The sequence below is a fragment of the Bactrocera latifrons genome, unplaced genomic scaffold (assembly GCF_001853355.1).
Source record: "Bactrocera latifrons isolate USDA-ARS-PBARC rearing strain unplaced genomic scaffold, ASM185335v1 scaffold_15, whole genome shotgun sequence".
Lineage (NCBI taxonomy): Eukaryota > Metazoa > Arthropoda > Insecta > Diptera > Tephritidae > Bactrocera > Bactrocera latifrons.
The window spans coordinates 330,799-355,554 of NW_017534963.1; the positions used below are offsets into that span (position 1 = coordinate 330,799).

Sequence of the window (24,756 nt, forward strand, 5' to 3'; positions counted from 1 at the left end):
AACGATTGAAGAATATTATAAGCTGGTTGAGAATTGTAAACAACATTGTGCTGTTGAGTGTACCGGCAGAGAATATGTGGATGAGCCGAAGTCGCGTTATTGGACTCTCACCATAACCGATTAGCTCAAATCTGATGAAGTCGCAAGAAGCAGCATCATCGTGCCATCGAAGTTGGAATGAGCATTTGATGTAGGTATCTCGCGTGAGCTCAGCAGACTTTATTTGATGATCAGCTCTTGTTCGACAGGCTCGCTCTTGATGGGCATTATTGATGTTTCAACCTTAAACTTGCAAAAGCTTTATAATAGAATAGAGATTACTTGGATAGTTTTACCTCATCTAGATGCCTGGTAAATCGATTTCGTAAAGCTAAGCATCTTATCGAACGAAAACTCTCAAAATTGTATGGTGAAAGGTGTGGTAAATCCAAGTACCCTCTCCTCCATTATCCACTTTGTACAACTTTAAGGCTGAAACATCCCGGCAATAATATTTTCAGCGAACCAGGATAACCAAAACTGATACACCTGCCTCAATAAATTTGTGGTTAAAAGCACTTAGTCAAATTGTGAAGACTTTATGATCACTATATAGGAGTTTTAGGTATCACAACGGGTCGATATTCCATGGTGTCAAAGTGAAATCCCTGTTGACCATTGATACAGAATCAACTTTTTTAGACTAACCTAACCTAGTGAGTGTTTAAATATGGAAATAAGCTTCATATTAAGAAATTATTTATCTAAAAGCTTTCAAAGATATTTTGTCTGGAATCGTTTATTGGCAACCCTATTAGTTTCTTCTTACATACAAAAATAAATTTTTCCTGTCCAAAAAACTCTGGTACGAACAGAAGCCCGCTAATGATACTCCCTGACGGTGTTCAGGAGAAAGACAAAGCGTCTCTGGAGACATCAAAAGGAGTCTCAACCATCTTCCGCTCTCAGGATTGCATCCTTCGCTCTCAGGATTTTGTTTCAAAAGAGAGCAAATATTTCCTTAATGCTCTTTAGCTGTTAGAGAAACCCAAATTCCGCTAGCAAACAAGATAATCTCAGATGGATGTTACTAAATGTTTTAGTGGATTAGTAGGCATGGTTATATAGAGATTAAATTTCGCATATTCTATTCATACAAATATTTGGGAATATTTCACATATAAATACATGCCAGTAAGACCTCTAACACCAATACCAGCTATACCTGAATGTTTGTATATATGTAAGTAAATAGCAACACAACAAGTTTCCGTCATAGCAAATACTCTACAACTCTCTATAGGACGACTCTATATCTTATGGATGAATGCAAATGCACACATAAATGTTGTTATTATTGTTGTAGCACCAACCGCCGCCTTTGTGAAAGGATTAAAAATTTAACTAAATCTTATCGCGCAGCAACAAAGTGAAAAGCAATAACAACAAACAGGAAAATATACAAGAATTGTGCCTTTCCGCTAGCTGCTTACGCTATGTATGTGTATGTGTGAGCGTAAATATGTGTGGGTACAATTTGTAAATCCCAGCTTAACAATGATCAGCAATTGATCTCATTCAGATGATTGGCAGCGCACTAGGATGGATCAACGGTTGGCGTGTTGGATGCATGGCTCACTTTTACCTGCAGGCAACCGGCAACTCGGACGCAAATCGGTAGCGGCGATCAGTGCGTAGGCAGGTAATGCCAGGCGAAGGCGCTCCGTTTACATATGAGTGTAGCAGTTGAGAAGAGGCCACATGGGAGCAGATGTGAGTAGGTGCATGTGTGGCAGCAGCACTCTTGACGTGCCACATGCGACAACTGCATGACAGTTCGAAATTTGTCACTAATCATATGCGCGAGATTGCTGGCTGAGTGAATGTGTATAAAAATCAACATTGGCGATAAGCATAATTACAAAAATAACAACAAAAAAAAAATTTTTTTTTTAACATAAAAATAACAGCAACATTAAAGTAACAGCGGATGAAGCCACACGCAGTTAAAGTCAGTCAGCTCTGCATCGAAGCTCTTTGGTGTCTATTTGCAGCGGCCTTTTGTCCTTATTTCTGTTTTGTTATTGTTGCTCTGCCTCGCTGTGTGTCACCTTAATCCCAATAGAAAAAGTCAACAAAGCGCATAATTTTAATCTCGATCACATAGGCACACACATATACACATACATGTACATATATAAACACCTCATAGAGCAGTGAAGCTGAATGGCTGAAGGTTAGCTGTCAGAGGCACAAGCGCTGGGCGCTCTTTGGTTTACCGCATATGCATTTCAGATAGTCAAACTTCAAAGTGAGCAAATAAAAACACATACATACATACACATACACACATAAACATACGTATATTATTTCATGCAAATAAGCATACAAGCATTTGTATTTGACATTTGCGTGTTGCGCCGCAGTGGACAAAAACGCGCCTACACACACACATATACTGTTCTTGAACAATAAAAACAGGATTTCACTGAAATCGATGCGGTTGTGTGTGTGGTCCGCCGCCGATTGTCCTGTAATCCCTGCTCAAAGCCAACTCATACTCATACAAAATCAAAGAACATTCTATTCTTTTGTCAAATTCAGTCCCAAGCAACAACAATAAATACAATTATTTATCTAACTATTTCAAACGATCAGTGGGAGATTAGCAAATTGCTTTATTAGATATTTTTGCAATGCTGACTTTAGCAGGCAAGCTAAGCCACAGATATGTACATACAAACATACATAAATGCACACATATGTATGTGCATTCATGCAAATATATAGGTATATACAGGTAGCACTAGTTGGATTGTGTGGACAAAATGTATGCAAATCCGCGCAGGCTTAGCGAAGTTGCAAAACGAAACATCAATAACTCAACTTGGAGACTAGCCTTAAGCACTCGATATTTTTCTGCAGCGAAAAAAAATGTTGGAAAAAGAGCAAAAAAAATAAAACAAAACACAAATTACATAAAATAAAATAGCATCAAAAACTAACAAAATAAAAAAATTAAAAAACAAAAAATTTAAACAAATTAAAAAATAAAAAAAGTACATAAAAATAAAAACAATTAAAAAAAGTATTAAATCATAAAATCATCCTAAAAATCATCAAATAACAGCTTTTAACAACTTTTTGAAAAAATTTTGTAAATCTGTTCAAAAATCAATATGTGTACATATGCATATATTTATTATGTGGCAAAGTAATATACATACATATGTATATAGTTTGGTATAATACAATTTCGAATAGTATTAATTTCGTACCCATATTATGATTTTGTAATATGTAAAACCAAAACTTTTTCAAAATTTACTAAAGGTGGCAACTCCAGTAGAACTTGATAACTTAACACATGCTTTAAAACACAGTAAAAGTTTAGTAATAACGAAATCGTGTACAAAGTTCTCAAACAAATTCCTATTTATAGTTAGGTGGCAACTCTGCCAAATATCAAATATATCTATATTTCAAAATTGAATTAAATTTGATAAATTGAAGTTACTTTAATTCATGATAACAAAATCTGTAGAACGAAATTTTTGTTTAGTTGAAAGGGAGAAATGACTTTTTCTATCTCAAAATAAGCAAAAAAAAAAAAATGCCGGGAGAGGACCTTCCCGTTACAATTTAGAGTTCATAAGGGAGTTTTTCTTAGTGGTGTCTATCAACCTATTTTACAGAGCACCAAGCGAAAAAATTATCTTTCGTGTTTGAGCCACCAACCAATACTTATTTATGTATGTATGTTTAAGTGACCTTGTCTACATTTAAATACACTTGTTTTTTATAGAATGGCAGATATTAATATATCTGCAAAAATACATTCATTACTTTTTATTACAATAAAAAATTGCTTAACTGATAACTTATTTTCCTTCTAGAAGCCAGCATGTCCTTATAAGAGTATACATATATACATATATATAAATATATTAATATGCCACTCCTGTCGAGCGCTTCATATATTACTTGCAGGCACTTGATTATGTTGTTTCATGTTTTCCGCACCTTCAACTATGCATTACACATCTCCCCCTTTAACGTCAGTTACCTTTGACTATCTACTCGCGCATTCAAATGTATACACATGTACCACTCCTGTTACAAAACCAACCTGGACATAAAAGTTAGCCCAGCGGCTGGGCTGCCAAGCGTGCTGATGCCATACTTCATTGCTGACTGCTCAAGTGTTAAATAAATCGCTTAGTCTAACTGAAAAATGTGACTCCCCTTCCCCAAATGACTGAAAAGGCCGGTCTACTGCTTACAAGCGCACATATGTAAATACATACGAATTCAAAAACACACATCCATACATTCGCAATATCCACATATACACACATATGCTTGTATAATATGCATAGCTTCAGCGCCTTTAAGCGTTTCGAATTGCTCTGGTATTTTTGTGCCGGTTCATTTTGAGTTGCCTGCGCTGCAACCTGCCACACGGCGTATATTATACCTCCACATACGCACATATACATAGATTCTTACGCAACAGCGAGCATGCTTATCCTTACTCGACTATTTTGCCGTTTCCGCGCCGCTGTTCAGTCAATTTTGCATTTTATTAGTTGCATTTATGCGTTTCATCATTTTAGTTCCGCATTAAATTCCTTCCCTTCATTTTCGCGCCTCGCATACGTTTTATAATGTAAGTATGTATGTGTGTATATCACTTGTACGCGGGAACGTGAGTCGAGTACGCGGGCACTAGTGAAGCATTCGTTAATTTAGTTATCACGCTGACACACCCACTCGCCGTCATTTGCACACTTACGCAGGCAGGTCCATTGTGCTCCACCAATACAATAGAAGTACTTGTCACAGGGGAGAATACACAAATACTTTCCCAGTTGTATGGGCGTTTGATGGTTGGGTATACATTTTTACAAATAGTACCGAAGGGTGGCTTACTTCCTTTTAAATAAATAGTTTGTTCTTTGGTTCCAAAAAATTTTTTTTTCATGGTTTGAAATGACCAGAATCTTTACAGATAAATTATGTAACTTGACCAAAAAAAAAAATTATTTTTTTATGTGTTTTGTTTAGATATTGACTCAAATTCACCTTACTTTTTCAGGAACAGATATTATAGATAAGGTACTTACAAAACATATTAACACTAAAAACCAATAAAAAGAGTAATGAAAAAATTATAATCTATATTTAGAAAGGTTAGGAAAATTGTCTTAATATTTTGTGCTGCTCGAGATATATAAAAAATCTATTATTTTTTTATATTTTAAAAGTTTAACTGAATAATACGTTATGGTGACTCATACTTTTTCGGCCGGAACTGAAAGTTTAAACGCGTTTTTCTTTAACTATCTTTTTCAAAACAATATCCACAATTTCTCAGGTTCTATTGGATCGATTTACCTGAACAATTTGGACAATTTTCTTTATACGCTTGTCTATGTCTGAAAATTGCCATATCCTAAAATTTAAATTTATAATATTTAAAAATAATTCGAAACCTTTGAAAAACATCTTTTTTTTAGTCAGTCGTCATTTATTTTTTACTTCTTCGTTGTTCCGGCCACTGTGACATTATTCTAGAAAATATTTTTTTGTTTCCTCACAACTTGCTATGAAGGCGAAAAATCGTGAATATGAAAGTCTCAATTTTTAAGACACCCCACCTAATCATTTGCAAATTTTTAAACTTTAAGTATTTTTTATTTTTTGAAATTTTTTTCTATTCGTGTAATGTTAACAATGACTACTAAAATTAATGGTAAAAATATTAATTAAATTTTTTTTGCCGACACAAAAAATGCATGCCGAAATTCATGTCTCTTGACTAGAATACCCCCTTAAATAACAAAAAAAAAATTTATTTGACAACGAAAATAACAATAAGAAAAAAATCTAGACTAATCAAATTCGTAGAACTCTCAAAAATTTAAAATGCGATAATCATTTCCTTTATTACATGCTTACGATTCTTGATTCTCTAACCATTCTAATAATTATAAAAGGATGACAACTCTGTTTTTTTAAATCAATAAAGTTTTATACATTATTATTATTACATTATATTATTTCAATGACAACTTTTTAATTACAAAAAGATTTTAAAGCAAATATGGCAGCACTACAAAAAAGTGTTCACCGATTTTTTAATGAAATCCATAAAACTTTCAAAAATTTAGTCCGCCACAACCATTTTCTTCACCGCAGGCTTATGGTTCTTGAATCTCTTGCCGTGCTTGTAATTTAGTATAATTTTAAAAAGTTGGCAACTCTTCTTTTCAATTAATGAAGTATTATACATTAGATCATAATTTTTTTAAATTCAAGTTACGCACAATCTTCGACGGGGCTAAACAAAGGGTCCTCCACTACTGCAGTGATTTGGACCTTCTGTGCTAATAAAACCTAAGAAAAAAAGTGTTACGAGAGGATATTGTTGATATAATGATCTAGAATTTGTAGAAAAGTTGATGTCTGAATCAAAGACTGCTACGTCATTGTATGGAGAGCTACATATATACAGCACGTACAAAATTTGATGGTGATCGGATCATTTGTTTCTCAGTACTTTTAACCAGTAAGCAGTGTAGCAACAGATCAAAGCAAAAACAAATTATAAATATTGATCAAAAATTCAACCTTCAAATTACTTGGCAGACAATTTTCGAATTTTCAACTTAAACTTTTTCAACTTTTTCTCCTGCACAGACATATGTACATATCCCAACTTCCTTCGATGGCAATCCACCTGCACGCTAAATTAGCTTGTTGTATTTATAAGCAGTGTTTGCATTTCGGTCAGCTGATATGCGGACGATTTGTAAAATAAACAAGCTGCGTATTCTTCCGCCTCCACTACTGCTACTTCGGTTACAACTGTTGCGGGTGAAGTTTGCGTGTTTGAAGAAAATTTAGAATACTTTTGTCGGCGCTGTCTTTCGAGTGAAATGTGTCTAAGAAAATGTTGAATAGAGAACACGTGTGAACTAGAAACAACTGAACGACAAACAATTGCCATTAAGCGCACCCGAAGGGTAGTGCTGGCAGCTACCAAAGGCAAGTTGAAGTATATGTATGTATATATTTAGGAAAGTAATGACTAGGGTAACTTAATGGGCTTGTAAAGGATGGAAAGTGGGTGTACATATGTATATATATTTGTATTCTTATGGTGGGAGTGTATTTTTACCAGCTTGCATGCTAACCATGCTTTAGGCGCTTGATGGCAATTTGAAACAAGGCATCGTTATATACCCTAACTCTTTTTTATAAATAATTGATAAAGAGCAAAGAAACATTGTTGTTGAGTAAGAAAATCACAATCACCTGTTTATGTAGTTTTTAAAGCGCTTGTTCTTTTCGATATTAAAAGTTGAAGGTTTCGTCGGTTAATGCTCCTTGAAATGGATTTCTTGTGAAATAGGGTTACCAGCAGTATATTATATTTTATAATTTTTTTCTACATTATTTAATATTTTCTGGATAAAAAGTTGAAGAAACCGATTTAAAAGAAAAGATAGAATTGCCACCTGGAAAAATATTTTTTGAAACATTCCTCGAATTTTTATGAACGCATTTGTTCAACTTTCTGAACATTCTAAAATTTAATAAAAGTTGAAAAAATCAATTAAAAAAAAAAAAAAACATAGTAGCCACCAGAAAAAAATATTTTTTTAACATTATTGGAATTTTTCTGAAAGAGTTTTTTTCAACTTATTGGGCCAAGGTTCCCTATAAATGCATATTTTATTTAACATGTTTAGTTTTAAATTTTCGACAAAAAATAATATTGTAAGGCAAAAGTATTTACATAAAATAAAAAAGAGTCAATTAATTTATAAAATTTATATATTTTTTAATTGATTAAACTTTTTAATTTATTCACAGAATTATTTCATTCTTCCTTGCGGCCTTGCAATATTTTTGATATTCAGTTTTATTCAAAAATTCAAACCAAATATTAAAATTGAAAAATTTTTTGAAGCCATTTAAAGTATTTCACTAAGAAATTATCTCCAGTTAGCACAACTAATGACCCTTCGTAACTCAATTCGCCCTACTATTCATTTAATTCGACAGATAAGTTTCATTACAGCTCCAGTGGGCATTTACCTTAGTTTCATTTAGTTTAAATGCGATTAATTCCAGCTCAGTTTTTCATGCATTCCATTTACGTTCCATCTGAAGCTGAGTTTAATTGCAGTTTAATGCACAGTTATAGTTTAAGCTGCACTTAACGCTCTTTGAAGCTCAGCTTCGAATAAGTTTCAGTTTTCATTTAGTTCAGCACACGAAAATCGATTTCAAATCGATTAAATTCGATTTGCTTTTGTTTTATTCGCTTTAATCTTAGTTTAGCTGCAGTTCGATTCGAATTCAGTGGCAGCACGACTATTGATTCACTTCAAACTCAGTTTCAGTTCATTTCATCGCGGTCACGGTGCTGATACGGCTCTAGTCCGATTACGTTTGAGTCAAGTTCCGACAAAAACTTTTAGTTAAAATGGAATAAAATGGATTGTACTGGAGCGGAGCTTAAATGTTTCAGGGTTTTTTGGAATTTTTTGTTTACAGATTTACGCGTTCAAATTTCAGTCTAATTCAAATAACTTTGAAACGAAAAAAAAATATTCGAATTCTATACTAAATTTTACCTCCATCTTAAAGCATATTCTAACAACCCCCCTAACTTCATTGTTTTTGTCATTCAAGAGATTTCGTTGCATTTCCCACACGCTTACCCCAGCTCCATCCGCGTCAGCTATGCTATTGACAGCGTGCAGTCAAGTTGAACTAAATTTTTGCAGACTATCGGTGACTGGTGTTTCGCTTTCCATTTCTTCTTACATTTTTTTTTCCTACACTTTACTTGCACTTGTACATTTAGGGGGCGTTTTGTGGCAAGCTCGTACTTGGTGCAGTTTAGTAGTCGTTAGAATTCATTCTTGTTACATGTAACTGCCTCAAAATCGCTGACGCGCACAAAACTTCAACTAACGTGTGGCACTTTCAATGTTGCATGCACTACACACAATAGAGTGTGAGTATGTGTGCTATATTTTTGTTCTTCCCGATATTGTTCCGGTTGGGTTTTGTCAGCTTTGTATCAGAGGCCTGCAGCGGCAGCAGCAATGTGCAGTTTAGCGTGTTTTTGTCTCTGCTTAAACGGAACGTTTGTGACATGAATGTTGCACGTGATAGTTTGCGGCAGCATGTGAGTATATGTGTTTGTGCATTCACCTAACTAAATTGTGTTGTGTAATTTTGTTGTCTGTATTTGACATTTAAATGTTTGAAATGAGGATTTTTTTTTTGTTACAAACGCCCACGGCTCTAAGCCTTCCTCCCAAAGCGTTGGCAAAATCGGTCGATATTATTCTACTGGTTGGGTTAAGGGTGCGTTTCGGGTGGTTTGACTAAGCTAACGTTTGACAAGAAGTAGTAAATAGTCAACCGACTTTAAAATGAATATAGAAACGAACTTTTAATTTAAAAAAGTAATAAATTTTTTCAAACGATTTAAATTACCCCCTCATTTTCAGGTAAAAAATAGTATGGTACTGTTACCATTATTTGTCAATTTTAAAATAAGAACTATGTAAATGTAATCGATAATTTCCAAAGAATTGCAAATAGTGCTAGTAATGGTTAAGTAATCATACAATATTATTCAGTAATTACGGTAATCATTACTTTTCACATTATAAGGGATTGTAAATATCATTAATAGTAGTTAAGATAATGATTACATGAATTTGTAATGTTACTTAAAATATATATACAGTTAATGATTACTTGTAAATAATAAATACTTGAAAAATAATAACTTTTAACTTAAAAGGTTTTAATAAAACCAAATTGTTTGAATTCTGTAATCATTATTAAATCGTCGGTGGTGTCGAAGAATCACACTTTTTTAGCTATCATTTTCTCATAGCCAGCCACATGAATTATATCAGGATTATATCCCACTTTTTACTTAAAAAATCAAAAGAATTACCAACCGTTAGTAATGGTGCAATAATCATTACAATAATATTTGTTTATTCTTACAGTAATCATTAATATTTCCATTGTGATTAATTGTAAATATCATTCTAATGATATTTTGTCGTCAAAAGTAATTCATGTAAGCACATGCACTTGTAACGATACTTAAATACTAAAATTGAAAGTAATGATTACTTCCAAAACGATATATTTTAATATTTCTTAAAGTAACAGCATTTAAATTAATTAAATGTTGTCATAATCTTTCAAAATTGTGCCTTCGCATCATCTAATAACACCTAAAGTAATGATTACTTCCCTGTTGTTCAGTTTTTCATTTTACAAAACAATTTACAAGTAACTAAATCACAATTACCTCCCCTTTTGAACTAAAAAAAAAATAAATAAAGCATTATCAAGAATATCAGTAATCGTCAAAAACCAGTACAATAATATTTAATAGTTGCAGTAATCATTACTCTCTATATTGTAATGATTTGAAAACATAATGAAAATGTTATGCAATCGCTAATAACACTTAAAGGAATGATTCCATGTAATTGTAATGGTACTTAAAAGTAATGATTACTTAAAAAAAATGTTTACATTAAACCCCTTGTTTTGCTTTAATTAACAACATTTATAAAATAAATTTTTTGTAATTATATTGCAATCACTATAAAAAATACTGTTATCCAATCTCACTTTTGTTAAGATCAACACTTTCGTAAAGCAAGCAACAATAAATTTTGCAGCAAGAACTACTTTCCCATGCATTTAATGCTTTAAGAGAGTATTACACATATACATATACTAGATGTGCACTAATTGTTTCAACAACTTGTAGCACTTGCCACCAACCCATTTGCCGTTTTTTGCAGATTTCAATTAACACACGCATAGCGCAACTGTCAGTTGGACACAAGCGACGAACAACTAAAAAGTAAAACAAAAACGACATACGCAAAATATTAAAAGATGCAACGAAGAGTGCAACTGCTAAGCAGGGTGCTATATACAGTCTATAGATGCAAGTGACTCCAACTTGCCACAAGTTGGAATTCGCGATTATGCTCACCAGCCGGTATTAACCTAATTTCTAGCAAACAAATGCGCTCGCAGACAAGTTATGAACGCTAAGCTGATGGACAGTCGGCGAAGGAGCGCACAAATCTGTCGGCGAATGCGAAAACACCCCGTTACAGCACCCAGATCCATATATGTAGCCAAGCAGGGTATCCATTCGCAAGGCGCGCATTCACGTGGAAAATCCGCCGATCTGTTCCACATCCATGCGCATGAAACACACGAACATGGAGAAGCAGCAAGCAGCAAGCAGCGCCTGCCTCAAGTGGCTGACCGAAGGCGCTGAAGGCATTGTAACTGCCACAGGCTTAAGCCAAAAGCCAGCTGGTGGCGGCTCAGACACACCACTCAACTCGCCTGTGCGAGGTCTTTAATAGTTTCCCATAAAATCGAATTGCCGGCACACACACACACAGTTTTACGTACAATCCAGCTCAAAGGATATGCTCTGGTGTGTATTTCTCGGCAGCCTCAGCTGTGGTTGCGTTCGTCTGCTGGCGGTAACGCGTTTAGACGATTTTTCTGCATGGTATAGCATATGATGCAAAACTAATTCGAAATTAATGTGTGTGCGTCAAAGCAGGAGAAACATGAAAAAACTGCGATACACACACATACAGCCATAAACAGTTACACACTTATACAGCGCAGTAAGTCTATAATGTGCCACGCATTACACGCGTCGTGTGTCAAGTGTTGAGTTGTGCGTGTAGCCAGCAAGGAGGAAAGCAAGCGAACGTTATCGGTTGAAAGTGAATGGTGGAAGCTGTGACTGAGGCACAAATAGGTGTGCCAAAGGCCAAGTGCAGGCAAATAGCGGGTGGGTAAACAACAGCAGCTCAAGAGCAAAAGCAACAACAACAATTAAAAACAAACATTAAACGCACACGAACCGCTACAAAGCAACCAGTACGGCCTACAACAACAAGAACGAACAACCAACCAGCAACAACAACCACCAGCGACAGCAACACCAACCAGTCACTCAATTGAGTACCACCGAGATAAACTTTCCAACCAGAAAACCCAAATAAACAAACAAAAGTGAAACAACCGAAATTTTCGACTCACTTGCTGTCAGTCAACGCAAACACTTTGTGCTTTGTTAAGCTTTGGATAAGTTGACGGATGGGTGATGGGTGTGTGGGCGGGTGAACTAGTGTAGTAAACTCCTCCCTCATACACACACACACACACACACACACAGAGTTTGTGTGATGAGTTATGTTTACCAACGAAACAGATAGCCGGAATACAATAACAACAACAATTCTTGGAGAGCTTCCGCTTTGGTAAATATTGCGTTGTGATAGTTGTTACAACAACGCTGTCGTAAGTACCGCGCGGTACTAGTTCCAATGGCCACTGGTGACCATGCAAGTGGAGGCTCATAGAGTTGGGATAAACTAAGCACATAAGTGTACAGAATAGTATATCTGAAACTGAGGGTAACGTACCACTACTTAGGTTGCCGATCAGCGTATTTAGAGCAATAAAGCCGCAATAGGCGGTTTTGAAAGGACTTTAGAAATTAAATTCCAACTAAAGAAGCTTTATAAAAATAAATATTCGTTATAAACCAAAATTATAGTGACTACCGTTTTTCCAAGTATTGTTTGAAGTAAAACTTCAGTGTTCCACGAGTTCAAAGCTATTAGAAAGCTCAATATCATATTTTAGTTGCTGCAAATAGTTTGAGGAAGGGCTTACTGAGTTGAGTCATAAAAAAATAATGAACAAATATACTGAAAGGATATCGAATTCAACTAGATTTTGAGTGTTTCACAGGTTCATTAAGTGTTTACAGACTTGGCTAATGATAAATCAGAAACCGAGGAACAACACCGGTCATTTAAAAACCGATTTTACCTTATAGTGTCTCTGACGTTGCCTTCAGGCTGTTAACAATTTCGTAAGAAAATTATTATACCACGTTCAGGGTGTAAAAATTAATCCACAGTTACAATTGAAACCGGTAACATAACTTCAAACAGCCAAGTGTTCCAGAGGTTCACAAACTGATTTTTCGAACATAGTACTGTAATTTTCGTTAAATTTCACAAATAAAAAATATCTCTTTAACTATATTATATATTATATTTTTTTCGTTTTCATACAAGTTCTTTACACATACATATGTATATGTAAGTCATACCACCCAAGCATATCTTCTACCACTTTCAAGACCTATGACAGCATGCCTAACCTAAAAATTAAACATGTACACGAACATATGTGACTTTACTACACTTAAATATGACCCTGAATGCTCGTATGTAGCTTGGTTTAAGTCACAGTAAAACGCGTGGATGTTACATTGCGCCAGAGAAGACATAAAAATGTGGCAAGTAAACAAAGTGAAGCACCGGAATCGTCTGGGTTGAGTAACTGAATCAAAGCAAATCGAAAATAAAATGCAAACAAATGGAACTATACAACAATATAAAGAAAGGCTTCATTCTAAAAGAGTAAATGTTTCAAAGAAACGAGCTAGCCAGCCATTCATTGTTGCTGTAAACAGCAAAGCATACATATGCAAATTTTTCAGAAGAAACAAGTAGAAGAAGTCCCCACATAGCTACAAGTGTATGTACTGCTATTAACAATGCTGAACGGAATGGTATAACGAGACAATGACATTTCCACATATTCGACGCTAGCAAAGTTCAAATAGTTGCAACGAATTGTGTTGAAAACGCTTGAAATTCAGCTGTGCATAATTGAAACTCAGCTTGATCAAATCAATCTATGAGGATTAAGCGAATTGGCTAGGCCTGCTCCTTTGCACACAGTCTTGGCACTAGTGAAGAGTTTTTCGTGTATTGATATTTACTTATGCTTAAACTTGTGTAAATTTCACTTACCAATAGGCCCGGCCATTACGATGCTAGGACTTTTTTTTTTAGCAAATAGCAGATTTTGGTGCTTAAGTATTCACCTTTTGTTTATTTGGTTAGGCATAAAAGTGTTTCACAAGTTCTTTTATGGATTATGTATAGCCAAACAGGAAAAGGTATATACTCTTAGAACACGCTTCAGAATTCAAAAAAGTTGTCTCTTATTAAAAATTAGTGCAGATATGTTGGCACACAAGTTCAATGCTTAGTTTTAGGCTATATATTAAACTAGTTTAATTTGTTTTTTTTTTCAGTTTTGGCGTTGTTATTAAATCTGCAATTGGCCACCAAAGAGTATGTTATAAGGTAGGGAAATTGAACATAATAATAAATGTTTAGCAAGTGAGTTGTCAAAAACATTTGAATTAAGCTCTAATCGTATAGGCGATAAGTTTTTCACAAGTTCAACTTACGTTTCACAAGTTCAACTTACGTTTCACAAGTTCAACATGCGTTTCACAAATTCAACTTACGTTTCACAAGTTCAACTTACGTTTCACAAGTTCAACTTACGTTTCACAAGTTCAACTTACGTTTCACAAGTTCAACACACCTTTCAAAAGTTCAAAGCACGACTGGAAGTGCATTATCAATTGAATTTTTTTAAATTTTCAGAGCTATTGGTATATACATATTTTAACGATGATGGAAAATAGAGGACTACAGTTTTCATAATTAGCAAACCAGTGAAAAATTTGTTTATACGAGTTCGGTAAAGGCTTCCCATACATTTTAAAATAAATGTATATATTAATAGCATCCTGAAACGCTGTTGTAGGCAATCTGTAACGATGTGACTTTAAAGGCAAGCTATTTCTTTGTAGAATGCACCCGAACTAAGATCACAAATTATCGACTTTTTTGCTTTCAAACAACCGATTTGATAAACTCTTTGAGACAATATCTGGCCGTTTGCAATGCGCTTGTGCCTCATGCGACTTCAAACAGCCGTCCACAAAGCTCTCGCAACAGTTTGAGCTATCAATTGAAGTGATGGGGTCACGTGTATCAGCTTTAATCGTTATCGGTGCTGCCGCAGAGCCACCAATATCGCAGAAGTATTTGCACAAGACAAACACTAGAAGAATTTCTTAAGCGAAAAATAAGTGCATGTTTGAGAATTCACTTTCGAAAATTGTTCGTGTCATAGTTTTTATGGGTTTTTGGGAAAACATTTTACTGTTGTTGCTTTTGTGAGCTTACTTTTTTTTTTGTTATTGTTGGGTATTGTTGTCGCTTATCTCACAACAAACAACTGGGCATGCGAAACGGTAATGCATGCTGGAGTAGCAAACAATGTAGAGCAAGACGTGGAAGAGAGGGTGGCTCGAAAGAGGCGGTTGAGCATTAAAAAAAATCTGCTATTTATTTTGCTGTGAGCTTTTGTTGTCCCAAATATTCAAGTGTGCGAGACGCATCTGTGCCGGTTTCCTCTTTTTTATTTTTGCTTTTTTCAGTGTTTTGTTGTTTTTGTAACGATAGCTGCGGCAGGAGGTGTACTCTACATAGACGCTTTGGGAGGGAAAACATGCGAAGCCTTCAATGGGATAATTGCTATTTTACAAGAACAATAACAACAAAATCGTTTGCCACATGGACGAAGAAGTACAACAAGTGCATTTAGCTACAAGCACAAAAATAACACAAACAATAACTTTGAATGCTTTGTTTCCACCTAGGGCTGTTTGTATGTATGTATGTGTGTAGACAGTAAACACTGCCTATTATGCACATACACACATACACATGTTAACATACGCATGCTTACACCCCAAATAAGTGGGTAGTGGGTCATTCAAACAGGGTTGTTTGCTTGGATGGCAGGAAGTAAAGGAAATCGTTGTCGCGGTCGTCATAAACGGCGCATTCGATGAGTGAGTGAATGCGTGAAAAGAAATTAAGTTCGAATTTTGTGGCAAACAAAATGAAGTGGCCACTTGCATGTGCCACTTGTATGAAGTGTTGTTGAAGTTAATTGAAGTGTTTCTGCCGTTGCTGCTGCTGTTCTTGTTATTGTTGTTGTTTGTTATAAGATGTGTTATATTAACACGTGTTTTGAAGCTCTTCAAGTTTGGTGATGCCATTTAGATTTGTTTATACTTTAGTTGCCTATCAACGTGCGCATTATACGTGCAACTTGCAACAGAAGTGATGTAAACAAGAAAGCTTGACTAGTGTGGGAACATAGTAGCAATTTGATAATAATTTCAAGATGTTGGTGGTATAAAATGTATTAAACTAAGCAGGACGAAATAATAAGAAATTTTCAAAATATGTAGGATAAAGGCGAAGGATTCCTTACAATGACTTGATTCCGATCGTTCAGTTTCTAGGGCAGTTATATACTTTAGTGACCCGATATAAAAAATGTATTCGAAAATTGTGGCTTTGGGACTCTTTAGAAATCTTTCAATACATTTCGATCGTTCAGTGGGTAAAGCAGCTATATGCTTTATTGGTCCGATATCGGCGGTTCCGACAAATGAGCAGCTTTTTAGGTAGAAAACGTTGTGGGCATAACTTCAGACCGATGTCTCAAAAATTGAGGGACCACTTCGTGTGTATAAGAATAAAGAAGAACAAGTTCCTCCGCCTCAGCTCATCAAGGAAATTATTTATGTACGTTTGTTTCTAAGTGTTACAAATTTCGGGGACAACTTAAAGTACCCTGTTTAGGGTATAACAAAATAATATAAGAAAATTATATTACGTAAAATAAATGTTATTTATAAATGTTATTTATTTTTAGTTATTGAAAGTCCTTCACATAAAGTCAACTTTATTTTCCAAAAATTGTTCCACAAGTTCGGTTAACGAATTTAATTGAAAATTTAGGCTGAAGCTTTTCACAAGTTCAGCAAACGTTGTTAGGCGATATAATAAGAAAATCTCAAAATGGTAACAGTAAAACAAGCTTTCTCTGTTACCAAATTGTTTCAAAAAGCAAAAGAAATTCCTTTGAAGCTTTTCTTAACAAAATTATCAATATAATTCTAGATTATTGACGGCAAAGTTTCCTCACAATTGCTAAACACAAACTCTTAGGAAGAAGAAACAATCGAAGTATAGTCATAAACCACTGAAAATATTTAGTGTTCCACATGTTCTAATGTCTTCCCATTTTATCGAAGTAGGGCCTTAATCGTTGTAAATATTTAGTGTTATACAAGTTCAAATGTTTTTTTTTTTTTTTTGCTATATTGACAATAAAATTAATGTATGAAAAAAGTCGTTACACAAAATTAAGCAAGTATGTAGGAGTGTCATTCTGATAGGAAGAATAAACATGCAGTCCAGAAAAGTCGAAAAAATATAGTAAACAAATAAGCATTTAGAACCTACTTAGCCAACAAATACAAACTTATTGATATTCCTAATAGGCATTGGGGCAAAGATTTTTCAACTAATATTTAAAAATAAGACTGTTTAAAAGAATTTATTTACTAATGATTTTTAATTTAAAAAAATATGATTGGGAGCCCCTTTAAACTTAAAAAAACACTAAAATTTAGAATTATAAAACCTATTTTTTAAGAAAAAATAACCGATTCATAGGAAAATTCTAAACATCATAAACCTGGCTTTACTACCAAAGGTATCTCACTCAATTCCCTTAATTATCGTCACATTTAGACATGTCTGCCCACAAAGTACACGCTGACACCGGCTCTCATATCAGTGGTTTGTTTTTTTTTTTTCGTGGCAGCAGTGGCGCATAAATTAAACTTTATTATGCATAATCTAATTCGTAACAGATGAGGCACATCAAGCAGAAGGCGGTCGGTGAAAACCAGTCAAACACCAGCACCAACAATGAAACTCCGGCAGGGCGACAACAACCCCCCACAAGAAAGGCCGAAGAGCACTGCGGATACAAGTAACCCGGGACAACTACACGCACACATTTACGCAACGGCAATTGGCAATTTATCATAAGCGCGCCGTTTAACATATCCCGTTACACAGCCCATATCCGCACGACTCAACAATATGCAAGAAATCACTGAACGGAAATGTTAAAGGACATTTCAGTGCCTTCAATATACACACACGCATACATACATTGTATATATATGTATGTTGTTATATAACAAACGATAAAATGTTGACAAATCTAATAAAATTTTCAACACCCAACAAAAAGCAGCGATCAGGCGGTTTTGATGCGAACTTAACTATGTTTGTAAGCGAACATCTGCAACAACATAGCTGTACGTTGTTGTTGCTGTTGTTGAAAATCTGTGCAGTCGAAAAAATTGCACAAATCTGTCTTTCAAAGGCACTTACATTAATCTCACTTCTCTTTTATGTATGTATGTATGTGAGCATGCGTTTGTACTGCCAAACCGTTAGATTGAAGTTTATGCGCCACAGACGCTTTACTACCCTCTGTCTGTCTGTAAGGGCAGCAGCCAACGAATTCCCCAAAGGCATTTTAGTGCAGCCAAGTCATTCCATGTCATTTCGTTTTATATCAATGACGCGTCAGAAGCAGTAAACGTCATTTTTGGGGTTGGGGTGAATGCGTAGGTTAAGGTGGCCAGTAACTTCACGCAAACGGTTGAGTCTTATACGCGTAAAGAAGGAAAACCTTTAAAACAAAAACAGCAGTTTTAAAGATTAATCATATTTGTTTAGAAAAAGGTAACGCTATTTTGCATATTTTTTGGCTTTTTCGGAAATTTCTGCTTGACAAGGAGTAAAAGAAAAGAAAATTTTTAAATATTGGATGTAGATTGTGATTTTGAAAAATGTGCTGGATCGGAGTATTTTCATTACCTGGAAACAATTCAAGAGGCTTTACAAATTGCTAAGCCTTTCATTTCAAAAATTCACATCAGATGTAATACATAACGAACTGCAAGAGACAAACAAAATGAATCATGAAAAATGTGAGCATGACATTATTGAGGTCACAACAATATTTGGCTTCAAATTAACTTAAAGTAAACCTATTAGGCTCATATAAAACTTTAGAATTCTTCACGCTGAAAGGCGAGCTTTTATAAAAAATTTCAAGAATAACTCGTAAGGTCACCTTTACTCTAATCTCAGTTATTTTTGGGATACTGAATAGCAAGAATGTTCTAAGAGCGTCATCAACTAAAGCCTGCTTACTGTTGAAGTAATCAGCAGTTGATTTATAATGAGACTGGTCAGATGCGACTGTCTAGAATACTAAGTAATAGCAAATGGAAGAACTTCAAATATAACATTTCGAATATTAGTACGAAGTACAAAAATGTGAGATAATTGTCTGTTTTTAAATGGATCGTCCCTATATTGGGAAAAAGCACCCGAAAATTGTAATTAAATTCTCCGGCTAAATGATATTTCAAAAAAATGTATTTTGTCTTAATCACTCTGCCAAATATGAGCGCGATCTTTCAACCGGTTTGTTTACACCAGCTGCTTAAAGCGGTATACCTCAGTAGTGCGTTGAGCTTTTTACAATGGCTAAAAATATCGCACAAAGAATTTGTCTCAAATACACGTATTTCTACCAAATTTCGTGTGCAGAAATGTTGCAAGTGTTGGAAAAGGCTTACAGCGATTAAGTTGTATCAAAAACATAAGCCTACGGGTGATACAAAGCCTTCAATAACTGCTGAGATATCATTGAAGACATGCCTCGTTCTGACCGTTCCTCGACCTCTTCAACTGATGGAAAAATTGAAAAAGTGAAGGATATGGTATTTGAAAATTGTCAGGCAAGGGTTAGAGAGATGACAAGGAAGCTCGATATCTTTCGCGAGTCCTTTCGAATGATGGATATTTTGGATACGAAACTCGTTCTTGCTGAATTTTTTCTCTGTTTGAAACCGTAAAGAGGACTCTTTGGACATGCTTGATCGTGCAAATTTCGATCCCAGATTCATGGAGGGCATTACAACTGCCGATGAGACATGGTTTTATGAGTTTAACATGAAAACAATCATCGGAATGGAGAGAAAAAAAACGAGCCTAAACCAAAAAAAAAGCCACGCCAAAGCCGTTCAAAATTCAAGGCTATTTGGTGCTAATTGTTTTTCGATATTCGTGGATTGGTACATTAGAAATTTGTGTCTGAGGGACAGACGGCCAAGGGTTCCGTTTGGCCACATTGAGGCGTGAGAACATCCGTCAAAGAAGAGTACAAAAAAAATAAAAAGAAAGAAGTTTATTGTACAAATATTAAAATTAATTTGTTTGTCTTGAAGTATGAGGCGTGGTGTATTTTAAATTACTGACAATTAATTGCTCTTTTAAATCAACAGAAATGAGGTGGTCAACTTATACCATAACGAGCTTATTTTTCAGAAAAATAGCTCAGTTAGTGGCAAAAAATACAACAAAGTATCTCTCAAATTTCTTATTTAACGATTTTAACTTGGATTTGAGTTTACTTTAATTCAATGGCGTTGAATACTTAATTATTCAAATCTTATTTGCATAACAAATTTCCCAGGAGAGCGCACTCACGCTACCACACACATTTTAAAATTCACGTGTTTTTCGCCGAAATATTTACCAAATAGAGACAAGCTGACTTTTTTCTTAATTTCATTTAGTCTATTAACAAACACAGCGATTCCCACCTAGCAAGCTATGGATGTTACGCGCTCACTCACTCACTCTTTCTCCATAATATGCTCATTAAAATGTCCTTTGAGGCCGCGCAAGTGCGCGACAACATACCAGTGTGTCTTTTACTACTGCTAAGCGTAGGTCTCAAGGCACCACATTTTAAAAAGCGATTAATTTTCGAGCACAAAGCGCTTAAGTGCCAAAATGTATGCAACGGTTGTCTGCCTACCGACAACCAGCGTATGGATAGGGCTCAAACAGCTGTCGGTCTGTCTGTCGATGCGCCTGCCACTTGCATGCGTGAGTGTCGCGCGCGTGTCAGCATTTTGCATGGTACGACTTTGATAAGACACAGCCGCCGTTGACGCTGATGGTGGCGTGTGTCGGCAATAGAAATGCAAACGAACCACTTGCAACACCAGCAAGGACAACAACAATACATAAATGCAAATACGAAAACAATGGAGACGTGTACATACACTCTAGTAAGTATGTGTGTGGCGTTTGGCGACAAACAAATGCGGCAGTGATTGAAGCGACGGTCGCGGCAGCTTTAATGCCCGCTGATTGTCTGCTGCGGCTACTTATCAGACACACACACACATACACTCACAGACATTCCTTTATTCAGCAACTCTGCTTTGTGTCTTTAGCTGTGCGCAGCGGCATTCAATAAGGCACACGCGCCTGGTCACGTGCCGCTGGGCCTCAATTCGTTGGGCATTCAATTCGCATTGGTGTGAGATTAGTTGCGCAAATATTATTTATTGCATTTGTTAAGTTGATTCATCATCTTGTTAAGTAATTTCGGGCACAAATAACTTTGGCAATATGATACATTATGGTTGGTGTTATTGCTGCTGCTGAGTAACCTAAGCTAAGTAACTAGTGTGTAAAGTGGCGTTGCATCACTTTATATATACATATATACATGTGTGTGTGTGTGCCAATAAAGGCAAATTGAAAGGATGTGCGCTTATTCGGAGTGCTTAGTCGCGGAAGAGGCGTGTACTCAAGGGTTAAAGTTCACAGGCTTGTCAAAAGTGAAGGCTTGCGTAGCATGTCTGATGTGTTGGAGGGTGTGTGACAAGTTCATAATTATTTAAGTACATACATATTTACAAAAGTAATGTATAATGAAAGCGACAGATATAGTAGTAAAAAATTCAATTGTTATCTGAGGGAACAGCGTTCGAAAAGATAAAATTTTCAAATTTCGAAATAACTTTCGTAAAGAATAAAATTTATTGGAATTAATATCTATACAATAATAGCAAAAATTTGCTTAACAGCTTAGATCTGCTTATTAAAAAAATCGTAAAATATTTTAAATAAAGTATGTGCACGAAAAAAAATGGTCACATAGAAATCCGCAAAGCTTAGAAATCTCTAACGATAACATCAAAATTCAAATTTACACCCAAAGTTTACTACATTGTTTACACAATTGCATTATATTTTTTTACAAACATACAGTTAGTGTGAAATTTGTCAGCACTGAATATACATGTTCGCGAATCGGTTTTGCGCAAAAAGCTGGAAAATCCAGCCTTGTCTCACATCGACATCGCCAAAAAATTAAAAATTGCAAAATCTTCGGTATCTTTCCTACTTAAAAGATACAGTCACTACTTATCAATGAATACAAATACCGGTAATGGCAGAAAACGAGGATTGGAATCTCCACTTATAGCAATAGGCTATGGAACAATAAATCAAGAAATTTATGACTGCTTACAAAAACGTCTTTTGTCTTTAATTAAGTTTTATAAGGTCCAGTACCATTTTGGCCTGATCTTGCGACATGTCATGACACAAGACAATTGAGTGCTTGTTGTTCCCAAAGAGGTGAGCTCTCTGAATTGCCCGAGCTCAAGCCGATGGAGACTAATTGGGCCATTATTGAAGCGAAACTGTTAAAGACACAACATACAGTGGAAAATGAGACGCAATTTAGCAATAAGTGGCGAAACTTCACTATAGACTTCAATAAGGATTCTGTGCAAGCGCTTATGAAAGATGTCAAGTCTAAATTACGATTTTTCGCTTATAAAAAAAAGTTTGCTGAATATTATGTCCTGAATTCGTATAAATCTATATATAAACAATAGCTTGTATAAATATTTCTGAAATTCAATAACAAACATAAGTTTTATAACGTTATACGTTCGACCAATTTTTTTTCGTGCACATACTTTAATTAATAGTAATTGTTTTGAATTGAATTACCTTAAAGAAATCTGTGATAAACATAATATATATTTAGATTATCAAAAGCTTACCTGAAAAGACAGAAACATAAAACATTTGAATTATTAATTTAATTTACTAAGAAGTCATTTTATTATTTTTTGTTATTGTAGTTTTAAACGTAAATAGAAAAGTAATGATCGGAATGTTTTTTATAATAATACCCAACAATTACCCTCCTTCCGTCCAACCGACGCGAGCGGCGCAATCCGCGAACGAGCGGAATTAGCCGAGTCATAAAAGGCAAGGAAGTTTATGGCATTGCGATCTTAAGCTGCTCAGCTACAGAAGCAAAAATTTCAATAGCCAAAATTAAGAATTAAAATTAAAGTTTATAATTTGTAAATGCTACTTGTTAAGATTAGATAAAATATTTTTTTTTAATGGCAAAGAGTCTGCGAGATCAAATGTGCTGGAGTGAGAATTAAAATCATGACATATGCGGCGGAATGGATCGTTTAACTCAAAATTTGTTCTAGAAAACGGGAACGTTAAAATTAATATCAGATAAAAGAGAATGGCTCCAGACTGACCCATTCATGAGTTTTACAAGAAGTATTATATCAAGCATCTCCCTAGGACTAGCGAGTGTCGGGAGATTTATAAGTTTTAAACGGTTAGTGTAGGGGTAACTGGAATACCAATGCAAATGATTTAAGGCAAAAACATCGTCAGCATAGAATAAAACTTTTGAAAACTAACAACAGATGATATGTCATTAATAAATAACAAGAACAGAATTGAACCAAGATGGATGCCTTGAGGAACGCCTGAAGGAACATTGATTATGTCGGAAAGAGTATCGTTAAATATGACTTGTCGAATTCTAATACTAAGATAAGAAGCAACCCATTTTAGAAATATTGGTTGAAAACCAAGAAGATCAAGTTTATTCAAAAGAATTGAATGGGATACTTTATCGAAAGCTTTACTAAAATCTGTATATATAACATCAGTGTTCTTATTCTCCCTAAAGCCCGTTGATACATATGATACAATTCAAGCAAATTAGTTATTGTAGATTTCCCTTTACGAAAACCGTGCTGAGAACAAGAAATTAGTGGAGAGATCTTCTGCTTCAAAAAGTTTAGGTATTGCAGACAACTTTGCTATTCCACTATAGTTTTCAATAGATGACCTAAATCCACTCTTATGTAAAGGATATGGATGGAAATAAGCCTTGCATAAGAGATGAACTAAATAGTTTTACAAAAACAAAAACTAACAATATAATAAAAAAAAAACAATAAATAATAATAATACAAACATATTAAAAACTATTAATATTTAGTAAAAAAAAATAAAAAATAAAAAACTCCGTATTTAAGATTGAAAAAATTAAAACCATAAGAAAAGTCTGTGACTTTCCAAGCCACCTCTCCATAAATCATGACAACGCCTAACAGGTGCATTTCTTATAGCATAAAAGGGTATTTTTCATGTTAGGAGGAAGCATCGAAAGCCGTAGTGCGGAACTTTAATCCGCTGAATCTAACCTACTGCCAAATCACCGGATTAAGTATTATTTCATGGAAGAGAGGAAGACTCTGGGTCTTATCTATAATACGGACGACGCTTAATATACTGTATATCTCCTACTTTTATCATAATGAGAGAAGACGCTTCGCTGACAGCTTTCCCTTTACCAGAGGACTGGCAAAAAATTGGAAATTTCGAATTAAATTAAATAATGTCTCTAGCGGAAAAATGGCAAGAAGTGGTGGATCAAAAAAACATATTTGGTTCATGAAAGTTCATTATGTATAAATATAAAAAAAAAAATTGTTTTATTTGAAAAACGAAAAGATATTTCGACTACCAGAGAAAGACACAAACTAAGTTTATTTGAGAATCAAAATGTATATTTTAAAAAAAAATTTTAATTCTTATTTATTTTTTGCATTCCCACATTTTGTTAATTGGCCTTTGATAGAAATATTCTAATTCAGCTTTTAAAGCTACGTTATCTACGGTTGGTTACTCTATGCTTCTC

The 24,756-nt window shown here is 34.8% G+C and overlaps 1 protein-coding gene across 2 annotated transcripts in view; it reads left to right on the plus strand.

Moving 5' to 3' along the window:
• LOC108965867 (LIM/homeobox protein Lhx1) overlaps positions 1–24,756 on the plus strand; it is a 154,305-nt gene that overhangs the window by 88,214 nt on the left and 41,335 nt on the right. The gene's annotated exons all lie outside the window — the stretch shown is intronic.